At 36.6% G+C, this 12,460-nt stretch overlaps 1 non-coding gene across 1 annotated transcript; it reads right to left on the minus strand.

Annotated features, from left to right (window-relative positions):
• Nucleotides 1–12,117: 12,117 nt before the first annotated feature.
• LOC118758377 (U6 spliceosomal RNA) lies at nt 12,118–12,224 on the minus strand. The gene has a single exon (XR_004995674.1). It is a non-coding gene; the product is annotated as a U6 spliceosomal RNA (small nuclear RNA).
• Between the last annotated feature and the right edge of the window lie 236 nt (nt 12,225–12,460).

Genomic DNA, 12,460 nt, shown 5'->3' on the forward strand with positions numbered 1-12,460 from the left:
TATTGCAGATTGTGCTGTTGTAAATATAGGATTATGGATCACTTTCTCATATGTAGATTTCGTTTTTGGGGGCTATATACCCAGAAGTGAGGCAACTGGGTCGTATGGCATATCAATTTTCAGTCCTCTTATGTATAATATCAGTTATGATGAGTTATGTTTTCTCTATACCTAATTTGTTCAAGACTTTCAACATTAATGATTTTGAATTTTACCAAAAGCTTTTCTCTATTTAAATAATCATGTTTTTAAAGATTCATTTTACTGATATGAAGTGTTATATCTATTGATTTGTGAATGTTGAGTCAACCATTCAGATAAATCTTACCTTATCATGGTAAATGATCTTGGTGTGTTTTGCATTCAGTTTGCTGGCATCTTGCTGAGAATTTCTACATCTATATTCATAACAGGTATTCATCTAGTTTTTATTTTTGTTGTGTTATCTGGTTTTGGAAGCAGGATGATTTAGGCCTTCTAGGATGAGTTTTGAAGGGTTCCCTCACTTTTAATTTTATTGGATAACTTAAGCATTGGTGTTGGTTCTTCCTTAACAGTCCTGTAGAATTTAAGTTTTGAAACCCAACTCAATCCCATTACTCTTTTTTAATTTGCTTACATTATTTTATTCTAACATTCGATTTTGATCAAGTCTGTTCATTCAGAAATTTTCGTGTTTCTTCTAGGTTCTCTAATTTTTTGGAATACAGTTGTTCATAACAGTTCCTAATTTAAATTTGTATTTTAATTTACTGATGTTATTTATATGAATCTTCTCTTTTTTCTTTATTTTTGCTAAAGGTTTACCAATTTTTGCCTTTTCAAAAACCAAACTTGTCATTGCATTGATTTTTATGCATCTTTTTTATGTTTAATTTATTTCTACTCTGATCTTTATTACTTCTTTCCTTCTACTATCTTTGGATTTGTTTTGTTCTCATTTTTATTGAGATTCATTGTTAGGTTTCTTTATTTGATATCTATTTATTTAATGAATGTTACTGTCAATATAAGCCTCTGAAGTACTACTTTTGCTGTATTGCACTTCATTATTTTCAAGGAATTTTTAGTTTCCCTTTTGACTTTTTCATTGAAGTACATTTTCATTCAGTAGCATGTCATTCAGCCTTTATGCTTTTGTATGCTTTCTATAATTGATCTTGTTGTTTACTTTTGTTCCAATGTGATAAAAATGCATAATATTTGGGTTTTTTTTAATTCTTAAGCTTATTTATTGTCTAATATATGACCTACCCCACAGAAGCCTCCATGAGCTAATGAAAAGAATGTATATTGTTCAGCAATTGGATGAAATATTCTATAAGTGTCTGTTAAGTTCATTTTGTCTATTATGTAGTCTAACTCTGATATTTCTTTTGGCTTTTTTGTCTGGATGATATGTCTGTTGATGGAAGAGGGATGTTGAAAGTCATATATGATTGTAATATTAAGCTTATAATTTCCTGATTTCTAGTGATGTTTATTGCGTAACTTCTATGCAACAATATTAGATACATATAAAATTGTCACATGTGCAGAATTTTTTCCTTGATTGTTATGCAGTGACTATCTTTGTTTCTTTCTATAAATACTTATACATTTTTTTTAAATCCATTTTGTCTGAGGTCACTATAACTAGTCCTGCTTGGTTTTCTCCATTTGCACATCTTTTCACTTTCAATCTTTGTGTGTCTTTGCTTGTGAAGTAAACTTCTTTATAGACAGTGTGTCATTGGGTCTTGCTTTTTAATACAAGCAATAATTCAATCAGCATTTTTTACTTACGATTTTTATTTCATTTACATTTTAAGATTTACTGAAAAGTGATGACTTAGTTCTGTCATTTCTAGAAATCTCTTCTGTTTATTGTATTATCTTTTGTTCTACTTCTAATGAATGTTATACTTTCATGTGTTTTCACAATGGTTTGTATCTTTTGATTTTGTTTGTCATGCATACTTAAGCATGTTTTTGTGATTTTTAAGGGATTTATTTATTTTAATTGAAGGGGGTTTTCTATATGTTAGATCACTCTCCAAATGTACACAGCAGCCAGGATTGTGCCAGACTGAAGCCAGAAGTTATATACTCCACTCAAATCATTGGCTAGAACACAGCTTCTTGGGCCAAAATCTGTCATGTCTCAACTGCATTAACAGGAAGGTAGATTCGAAGTAGAGGTGCAATTTTATCCCAAGTATTCTGATATGGAATTCAGACCACCAAGCAATGACAATGTCCCTGACAATAGCCTGAGAACAGTAAGTATCAAGATTTGTCCTGTGACAAATGGTTTTACCAAGTCCAAGATGCAGTCTTATGCTCACTTTTGTGCCCCATTTCCAAATGGATGGGGTCTTATTTCATGCTACCTGTGCACGGTAGGGGAAGGTATGGTGAAGAAGCCAGTTGGTTTTGCAGGCTGATTCTAGCAATGTTGTTCTTAATGTCTTTTGGATGCATGTTAATCACAAAAGAGGCTGGGATGTGATACAGACTGGGAGTGATGCTTGTTTATCGCATCATGTTTCCACCTTACCCTGGGGAAGATCTAGAAGCTAAAACCATGAGCATTGACTGACTCAGCTAGGGGGATCTTTGGCACTTCTGTGGTGCTATGGTAGGTGACACCAAATCAAGCCTGGCACAGAGATTCAAGGTAGTTTTTGATGGGCAATTGCTGAAGCATCTTAGCTGCCATCAAATTCTGCCTCTACTTCATATTCTTTCTCACTGATGCTTTGTGGCCTAAGATGTCCTGACTTTGACAATCAAAAGCTCAGTTGGCTTCTGTATTCTTTTGCTATAGTCCCACTGTTGTGCATTTTTGGTTCTTCGAATATTTCCAACTTTCTGTTACCACGGGAAGTTCCAGACTTATGTTGCACATTTCTTGAAGATTTCCTAGAATCAACCATTTGTCCAAGCATTTCTTCAAGTACAGATTCCTTATATTAGAAATAGAGATTAGAAACTAGTATCTAAGCACTCATAGCTACTGGGGTTCCATTGTGTCTAGATACAACCAGCTGTCCCAGCAGGAAATTTTGTATATATCTAAAACATATAATTTTAATATTTATATACATTTAATACATATTTTAAATTTATATACATTTAAAAGATAAAATAACAAAAAGCAAAAATATGCTTTTATAAATAAATATATAAATATTTATGTAAATCACCATCTCCATCCATATTAATGTAAACATCTGTTCATATTGATGTCTCCAAATGCAATTCACTACTTTATGGATTATTTCATGCATTTCCTCTTGTTTGTCTATAGTCTCTTCTCCAAAAAATGAGATACCCGTTTTTCATTACATGCCATTCTTTTACATAAGTATTCTATCCACATGAACTGTCTGTTGAATTATTAAGCTGTATTCCTGTGGGAGACAACTTTATCAACTGAAGAACAGTGCCTACATGCAGGGCTTTTTGTCTTTAACTGTGTAGGCTTCATTCACCTCAAGAATTACACATAATAGTGCAATTTCCCCTATCAGTCATTTTTTCCACACCCTGAATGCCATCCTTAGATCCTCTGAACTATTGATTTCTTTTTATGTTGCATACAATAACTTTCACTCTTTAAGCTATAAATTCTATGACTTATCCCAGGTAAATAGTATCATGTTTCTACCATTTCAGTAACAGAATATTTTCACTAAGCTAACATATTTCTATGTTTCACTTATTCACTAATCAACCCTCCCCAAGAGCACATCTTAACTCCTTATGACCAGTTATCTGTTTACTATCTCTATATACTTTTCCTTTTTCCAGAATGTCATATAATTGGGATTATATCTACTGTTTTTTCCAGATTCTTTCTCTTAGCAATATACATTTAGCATTTGTCCATGCTTCTGCATGATTTAGTAATGCATTCACTTTTTTTGCTAAAGAATGTTCCATTGTATAGATCCACCAGAGTCTTCTTACGTGTGCCTCCAGGACTGTAGGACTGTAAATATTCTTGTGCAATCTGGTGAATGGTGAGAGGGCAGTGAAAGTGAGGAGGTGTAGGAGCTCTTCTCCATGCAATCTTTTTAGGATTCCAGGTGATGAAGACTGCTATCCTCATTGTGTAGCTCTTAGTTTCTCTTGATTGATGATTGCTAGCCAACAATGGAGAAGAAGTAGAAGATCATGCCAGTTTTTATGAATAAGTCCTGATTATGATCTCCACATCTATTTTCCCATGTCTTTTTTGTCAGAACTCAGCCAAATAACTGTCGTAACTGTGATGAAGGATGGACTATGAACCCAGAAAGAAAAAGCAAGTTTGGTGGCTATGTAACATTATCTCTGTTTTAGTGCTCCTGTTGATTATCAGATATCTACTTTCCTCTTCTTTCTATATGTAGAGAACATTTCCTCTTCAAGTTATACACTTCAGTATTTCATCCAACCATTGAATCTAGCTCAACGTCCAGAACCAAAGGCTGGTGTTTGGCTCAGGATGTAGTATTTCATGACTTGTGAATCTAAAAACATCACACAGTGGATGGAGCAGGGGTATGATAAACACACACACAATCCTGGCACAGAGCAGGGTGGGGATCTCATAGTTGTGGTGCTGTGAGGTTTTTCTGGTATGGCTAAGGGAGGAGGCCCTCATTACTCCCCAGCTAAATGGCACTCTGGCAGGAACTCCATGGCCTATGAATTAATTGTCCAGCAGGTTCATGCTCTCATTTTCTCTTTTCCTTGACCACATCTGAAACGAGAATTTGAGGCATCCATGATGAAAGTGTGGCCTGCCCCTCTGTGAACAAATGGAAGCTCAAGGGTTACCTTAAGCCACAAAGAGTCAAATATTTTCAAGGTCCATTTTCTTTGCTTCTTTGATAATGTAGCTTCCCTAAAAACAGAGACACCTTATGATCCATTTTCTTCTAGTCATTCTACATGCTGGTAACTTCACACATTCTTTACTGATATGAATCTCAATTTTATTTGACTTCTTAACTTCTTCTTTCTGTCCTTTTCCTGTCTTGAAGCTCCTAAATAAATGGCAGGTATTTTGAAGCCACTGGTATTGACAATACACACTCTGGATTTTATTTTACTGTAGTACTGGGTTTAAAAGTTTCTTTGACAGACCATCCTATCATAACACTTTAAATCTTAAATTAGGTTATAGAAGCATTTGACTTTTCAACTCTGCTCAAATTTCTGGAAATTGGCCAGTTCTGTCATCTTATATCTTTTTTTTGTTCTGCTACATGAGAAGCAAGCAAGGTTACCAATACACATTGATCAATTTTTTTCTAACTGATTCTTCCAGAATGGGCACTTTAGGAAGACCATGGTTGATTTTCCAATTAACTGTGATTTTCTCAAATGTTTTACTACAGTGTAACTGTTATGCCATCTTTCTGGTATCTATTGTTAATCACTTTGCTAATGACATATATTTTGTATTACAGCAGCACCCTAAATCAAACGGATTTGCTTCTGATAGAGACGATAATTATCAATACCAATGTTCCCAGAAACAATCATCACATTAAAACTTTAACAATTTAACTCATTAAAAATATATAAATTTGTCTCCCTACATTTTGGTTAGGGTCTACAGGGGAAATTGTATGCCTAATTATTTGGAGAACTAGGTTGATAAACATTTCCATCTTCAATCTGTGACTCACAAGGTCATCCTGGGCATCAATACCAGACAGACAAACAGATGGGCAGCGAGGCCCCATTGTTTCTCCTGTGTTCTGCTGGCCCAAACTCAATCATGTGGTTCTCACTGAATTGCAAAGCAAAGAAAGAAATGTGGTCCCACCCTATATATGTATATCCAGAAGAAGAAATAAATAGGTTTGGTCAATCGTGAGTATTGATTTCACACGTTTCCTTGAGTTCCTATTATATCATCAACAAAATGAAGCTGTTGGTATTAAGTGTGGATGCTATAATTATGTAAGCAACAACTGAGTTACTCACACATTTCCTCATATTTGAAATTGATGATAATTTTTACTGACTTATCCTTCTCCCCTCCTTTTTCCCTATCTCTTTCTTTATGTATAGGAGCATCAACAAGCCCTTCCAATTATAGTGTAGAAATAAATTATTTAGAACTACATATTTCATATTCTGTAATATTAGGTAGTAGCTGATTACAACCAAATATTCAATTTGTTCTTTATTTCTAATCTCTCTCTCTAATTTTCTAGCAATACATATTCTAAAAATCTTATTAATTTCCATCAAACTAACAAGGTTCCACAACCTTCTGATATATGGACACTAAAAAAGAAGTAGTTCTTCCTCGTCTTCTGGTTAGAGCATAAAATTTTTTTCCTCATAAAATATCATTAGAGTTTCAGAACACAAACTATCTGTAGTTTAATTCACCTTGGCTTTTATTAATTTATAAGCCAAACACTGAGGATAATGATCATACCCAGATCATTACTCCAGATATGTCAGGCAGCTCCTGGCAGTAGTCTGCAAGAAATTACTGTCTTTTCCCAGGATAGGTAACAACATGTCAAGCTCTTTAAACCAATATATCATGATAATCAGTGCTTTTAAACATACTGAATGCTGCTTAATGAAGATACAAAAACACCGGAAAGTCTTAGCAATGTTTCACCCTAATTGTCACATAATGGAAAGCCTGGGATCCCCCAACAGCTGGAAGCTGCCGCCATGGAAACCTTAATGTTCCATCATCTGAGAGATTAAAAATTGAGACTGTTAATGGAACCAACAGCAGTTTGCATGTTTCATTAGTAAAAAGGCCATTACTCCTAGGGTTCAGGAGAATTGGATTTTTGAGTGATTTTGTTATTGTTTATTAAAATGATTCGATTTGGATGCTATGACAAAAGAAAGTAAACAACTAAGAGGGAAATAAGGCATTTGGAAAATTAGTTCTTCTGCTTCTCCTTGACATTTTCCCGTTGGCTGATTATCTGGCTACTCATAGGTGGGTGCTAGAGAATGGGCAGGAACTGAGATAGTAACCAATTTCAGACTCCGTTCAGATTCATGACTTCTAGTTTCCCTACTTCTATTTATGGGTGTGTGAGGGGATGCCAAACAGCATTCAGCATAATGCAGTTTAGCAGCATTTCAAAAACTAAGGACCGTGAGGCTATAACATAATGCGCCATAAAACAAATTCAGTGAATCCCAATTGACATCTATGAAATTAAATAGGGGCCTGGGGCAATAGCCTAGTGGATAAATCATCGCCTTGCAAGCACCAGGATCCCATATGGGCACTGGAACATGTCCCAGCTGCTCCAGTTCCCATCCAGCTCCCTGCTTGTGGCCTGGGAAAACCTGCACCCACTTGGGAGACCTGGATTGGCTCCTGGCTTTGGATTGGCTTAGCTCCAGCCATTGTGGCCAATTGGGGAGTGAGCCAGTGGATGAAAGATCTTTCTCTCTGTTTCTCCTTCTCTCTGTAAATCTGCCTTTCCAGTAAAAATAAATAAATCTTAAAAATTTATTAAATAGGACTAAAAATAGAGAAGGACAATTGGTGTTGTTAGGATTGGTATCATTTTAAAAAGACCTTTCCTACTGATTTATAATATTACATTATTTCTATGAATCATGACCAAAAAAAGCTTAGAAATGTGACTTTAGTGCATGATTAAAATCCCTGTTTGAGTAGACTGCCTGGATTAGATTCCTGATTTTAGTATCTAATAGCTAACAAGCAAGTCATTTGACCTTTCTCTTCATCTATTTGCTTATGTGCAATATAGGTATGATAATAGTATAACCGTAATGTTGTAAGGAGTAAATAATTAAACCATACAAAGCACTTGAAATCTGTCCGGCACACAGAAAGTGCTAACATGAGAGTTGGCTACTATAAATCTATCATTAATTACTTGGAGAAATTATGCATTTAAGTCATTGCACATAGCTGTATTTTCATATTTATATTTCTGAAATATAGCTAATTCTTGCCAGTTTAGAAAAGTATTATTATAAATTATCCTGTTGGGCCCCATGGTACATCATATCTCCCAAATAGCTCTTCATGTCATTATGCAGGTTTTATTTCTGTCTCTTGATACCAGGATCATAATGGAGTTCTATGAGTCATGGGGTCCTTAGGGTAATGTTATAAAGACAAATGCAAATATTACAGATCTTTCTTTTCCTAAGAAACAACAATATTTTTGGTCTGCTTTCTCCTTAAAGGCTGTATCCTGTTTGAATGGACCACTAGGGTACTATTTAGTTCATCAAAACATTAATCCACTAAATGATGCCTGAAAGGTTAATGTAGCCTCTGAAAATGACTGACCTGCTTGCTCCCAGAGGCCTGTCCTTGGAGAACTGGGTTCTCCAATCAAACATGGGGTATTGCCCTGGAAGAATGATCTGCGGAGAGTAGCATGAAGTCTATAAGGTAGACACATGGATGATGATGGTACATCGTGCCTTTGGGATCTGTGTGTAGGATTTGCTGAATTTTGTAAGAGTAAAAGATGCCCAAATGATTCCCAATGTCCCTCTTTAACACACTGCTAAGTGGAACTTACTGGGGATAGATGTGTTCTGAATACTAGAGTAGTGTTCTGGTTTTGTATGTCTACTGTCTTCAGATCTCTTAATGAAGAAGAATGGACTGAAAACGGGACAATTCTGAGTTTACATAGTTCGGTGTAAATCAGGTGATATGCACCAAACAGTAGCGTTGGAAAAAATCCAGTCATCCAATCATATTCCTAACTGCATTTCTAATATAAGAAAACCGAGTCTCAGGGAAAGAAGGGTGGTTGATTACAATGATTTTTATTGATCCACCACACCTCTCTAATTGCAGTGAGGGCTTTATATGCACAAGCTGAATGGGCTCTGATTCTGGCAATAAGAATTGTTTTTCCTATTGGTCAAGTAATGGAATTGAGGCTTTGAAAAATGAATGATTTTCCAGAAGTTGCAAACAAGTAATTAGTCTATAATATTCACTCCAGTGACTAGCAATAATAACCTCTGACTCTATTGACCCTACTGCTTTTTTACTGTCCCTCAGTACCCACCTGTATCTTTACTATGCTGCTTATAGCCTGGGCTTTCTTCTTTCCTTTTTCCACTTCAACACTTCTTTCTACTCCTCCGTTGAATAAACGTGGGGAAATGCCACGCCTGGTTAAACCCAATGCTCTGTCTGCCCCACACCTGCGTTTGAACAGCCTTTCATAATCTCACGCACATGGTTCACTGAGTAATCTAATAAATCTCTTTCTAACATGTGGAATCTGTTTTATTTTGTGATTCTTCACTTCTACTACATAAGTCCAACCCATTGTCATTTCCTTCATGCTACAATAACCTTCAAGCTGTCTCCTTGCTTTGATTCTTATATGTACAAGCTGTGTTCTCATTATTATTCCCATGTGTGCCTTCCCTGATGCCATCTCCAAATATTTTTTTTAAGTTAGAACACAAGAAACCAGTTTAATTTTTCAGGTTATCACTTTGGTTGAAGATAATGAAATACCTGGAGCACAAGAGCAGAATTTCCCTCTGTGCCTCCTGTGAGTTGTATCCTCAGCTGCTGACAGCTCCACGCATGTCCAGGTCAGGCCTGCTCAGCTGACAGTCAAGCTGCCTTGGGGGCCAGCTGTATACGCAGGCCCAGATTCTGCTCCCAGTGCTGAATAGAGGAACAACTTCATGCTCAATGGATGGGTCTGCAATTTTAATCTTTACATGGTCAACTATCATGTCATAATGGTCAACTGTGTGTTTGATGCTTATACGTTCCTAATCAAAATTAAATGCTGCCTTGAAATACAGGTCTGCTGCACGTTGCGTTACTTTACCTATGCTATTTCCAAGGACCAAGGATGTGGAAAACATATTAAAGTTCCCTTCTGAGTGATGTCAGAGCCTGCTTTCTTTCTAGCACATTGTGCTGCCTTTCAAGTAATACAGTATTTGATGAACTGCCCTACAAGGTATAACTTGAAATTAAACATTTTCATTTTCTTGCAACACTCCTTTTTTCAGTGTTAGCATTCATGATAACTACCAACGGCTTTTGCCTACTTCTCAGATAGTCAATATGTAAACTTCACAAGCAAATGTACTATCTGATACAGCCTGTTGTAAGGTGGTTGAGGAGGAAGGAGATAGGCTTTGATTTTATTAGGGATTTGCAATTCAATCACACTGAGAAAGGAAAAAATGAAAATTTTATGAGGGTCTCACCATGAAGTCTCTTAAGTCACACCACATAAATGAGCACTTATGTCGACTCAACTGCCAGCTGTTTTACAACTAGTATGTACATGTTTTTGAATGAATTCTGTCAGATCCACCTACACCTGATCCTACTACAGTACTTCTCATGTGAAAGTAACTAACTGTGGAAGAACTGTGATCTTCATTGCATTAACATAGATTCTAACCAGTGGAATTAACTGCTTCCATCCTAGTGTTTGGGGTAAGTGTTGACTGTGTGCACCTTGTGGCTGTTAAACAATTGTGTGGTCTCCTTATAGGGCTTCTCAGTTCTTTCTAAGCTGTTTCTTTCCTGACAGGATAAGGCTGCCCTGCCAGGTCACTGATCATGCTTTCTGAAAGCTGTTTTCTGTCTTTTGGGCAATAATCATTGTTCACTGCTGTTTTATTGGCATGGCTTTTATTTGCTGGGGAAGCTATTCAGAATCTCCCACAGCCTGCTTGGTGACCCAGATAAGCAGGAGGATATCCACATTTCTATGTGCATGTTAGCAAAACAGCAAGCTAGTAGCACTGATTAGGATAGAGGGGCATTTTAAAATCCTATTCCAGATAGCATAATCATTTAATTTTACATGACAATTATTTATTAAATTATTATTTAATTTAAAAGAAGGAAGAGAATATCTTTTTTAAAGATTTTTTTTTGTTGGAAAGTCGAATTTCAGAGAGGAGAAACAGAGAGAAAGATACTTTGTCCACTGGTTTACTCTCCAAGTGGCAGCAAAACAGCTGGATTTAAGCCAATCTGAAGCCAGGACCCAGGAGCTTCCTCCAGGTCTCCCACATGGGCATAGGGCCCAAAGTCCTTGGGCTGTCCTCCACTGCCATCCCAGGCCACAAACAGGGAGCATGACAGGTAGTGGAGCAGCTGGAGTATGAACTGGTGCCTGCATACGATCCTGGCACATGCAAGGTGAGGACTTCATCCCCTAGACTATTGTACTGAGCCCAAGAATAAATATCTTATGTTTCACTTCCTAAATGCCTATGATGGCTGGAGCTGGACCAGGCCAAAGCCAGGAGCCTGGAACTCTAACCTGGTTTCTCACAGAGGTGTCAGACATTCAAGTACTTGAACCATTACCTGCTGCTTAATGTGCATGATCAGTAAGCTCAAGCTGGAAGCCAGGTACTCCCATAAAGGATATGGGCATTGCAAGTAGTACCTCTGTACCATCTGTTGCCTCAGCAACCTTTAATTTTAGAATATTTAGTATCCTTTTAAAAGAAATGGAGTATAAACCCCTAGTGAACTATGTGATGCATTTATGTCATGATAGCTAGCTAAAATAAAATCAACTACCAAGACATAAAATGGAAAAGAAAAGAGAATAATTACATTTTTAATCTCTTGGTTTGAATCTGAATTAAACTGTCTTGATGACCCTTCAGTTCTGGTTTATGTTTGAATATGTTTACTTTCTGTAATATTTACCTATCTATATTCTCTCAGCTCTACATTGGCCTTCTCTTGTGTTCTGCATTCTTAGGGTTGAAAGTCTCAAAACAGCAAAAGCTACATTTCCCAGGCTCCCTTTGCCAGCTCTGTTTCCTTAAGCTGCACCAGGGCAATATGTTTGTGGGAGATCAGTAGTCAGAAGACATTTCCCTACCTCTTGCAATTGCTGGTATTTCTGAGGGGGGCAGAAGAATGATGGTGTGTTCTCCAGGAGTGAATCTTCTCATGTTGTCTAGTCCTGATAATGAGATAGCCTCAGTCATGATCACTTTAGTACTGACAACAGCAGTGCCTCCAGCATTAAGGTAACAAAGCTTAGACAGTATGCACCAGTGGAGGAAACAACCTTAACTTCCTGACCTGCAGAACACCTTCCCCTAACTCTTGCCTTCTCCCTCTTCCAACCCTGTTAACATATCCACAGGCCATCTCTTCTATTTGTCATCCTTGTGCAATGGCCATGCTAATCTTCTCTGTATCGTTCCAATTTTAGTATATGTGCTGCTGAAGTAAGTACCATCTCTTCTATTTGTGATAACTAGTGTGGGTTCTGTTTTCCTGACTATCCTAACATATGTATTATAAGCCAAATATTTCAACTCTGAAGTATTAGTGTATTGGTTTTGATATTTAGAGATTTAATGATCTTATGTTTTGTGTCTAATATTCCTATAATGACTCTTTAAATATTTGTTGTAGATGATCATTATTGATAATAGCTGGCTCTGTTATTTACTATGTGCTGTCACTGTT

Source organism: Ochotona princeps, chromosome 1, assembly GCF_030435755.1.
Source record: "Ochotona princeps isolate mOchPri1 chromosome 1, mOchPri1.hap1, whole genome shotgun sequence".
In the NCBI taxonomy this organism is placed as follows: Eukaryota; Metazoa; Chordata; class Mammalia; order Lagomorpha; family Ochotonidae; genus Ochotona; species Ochotona princeps.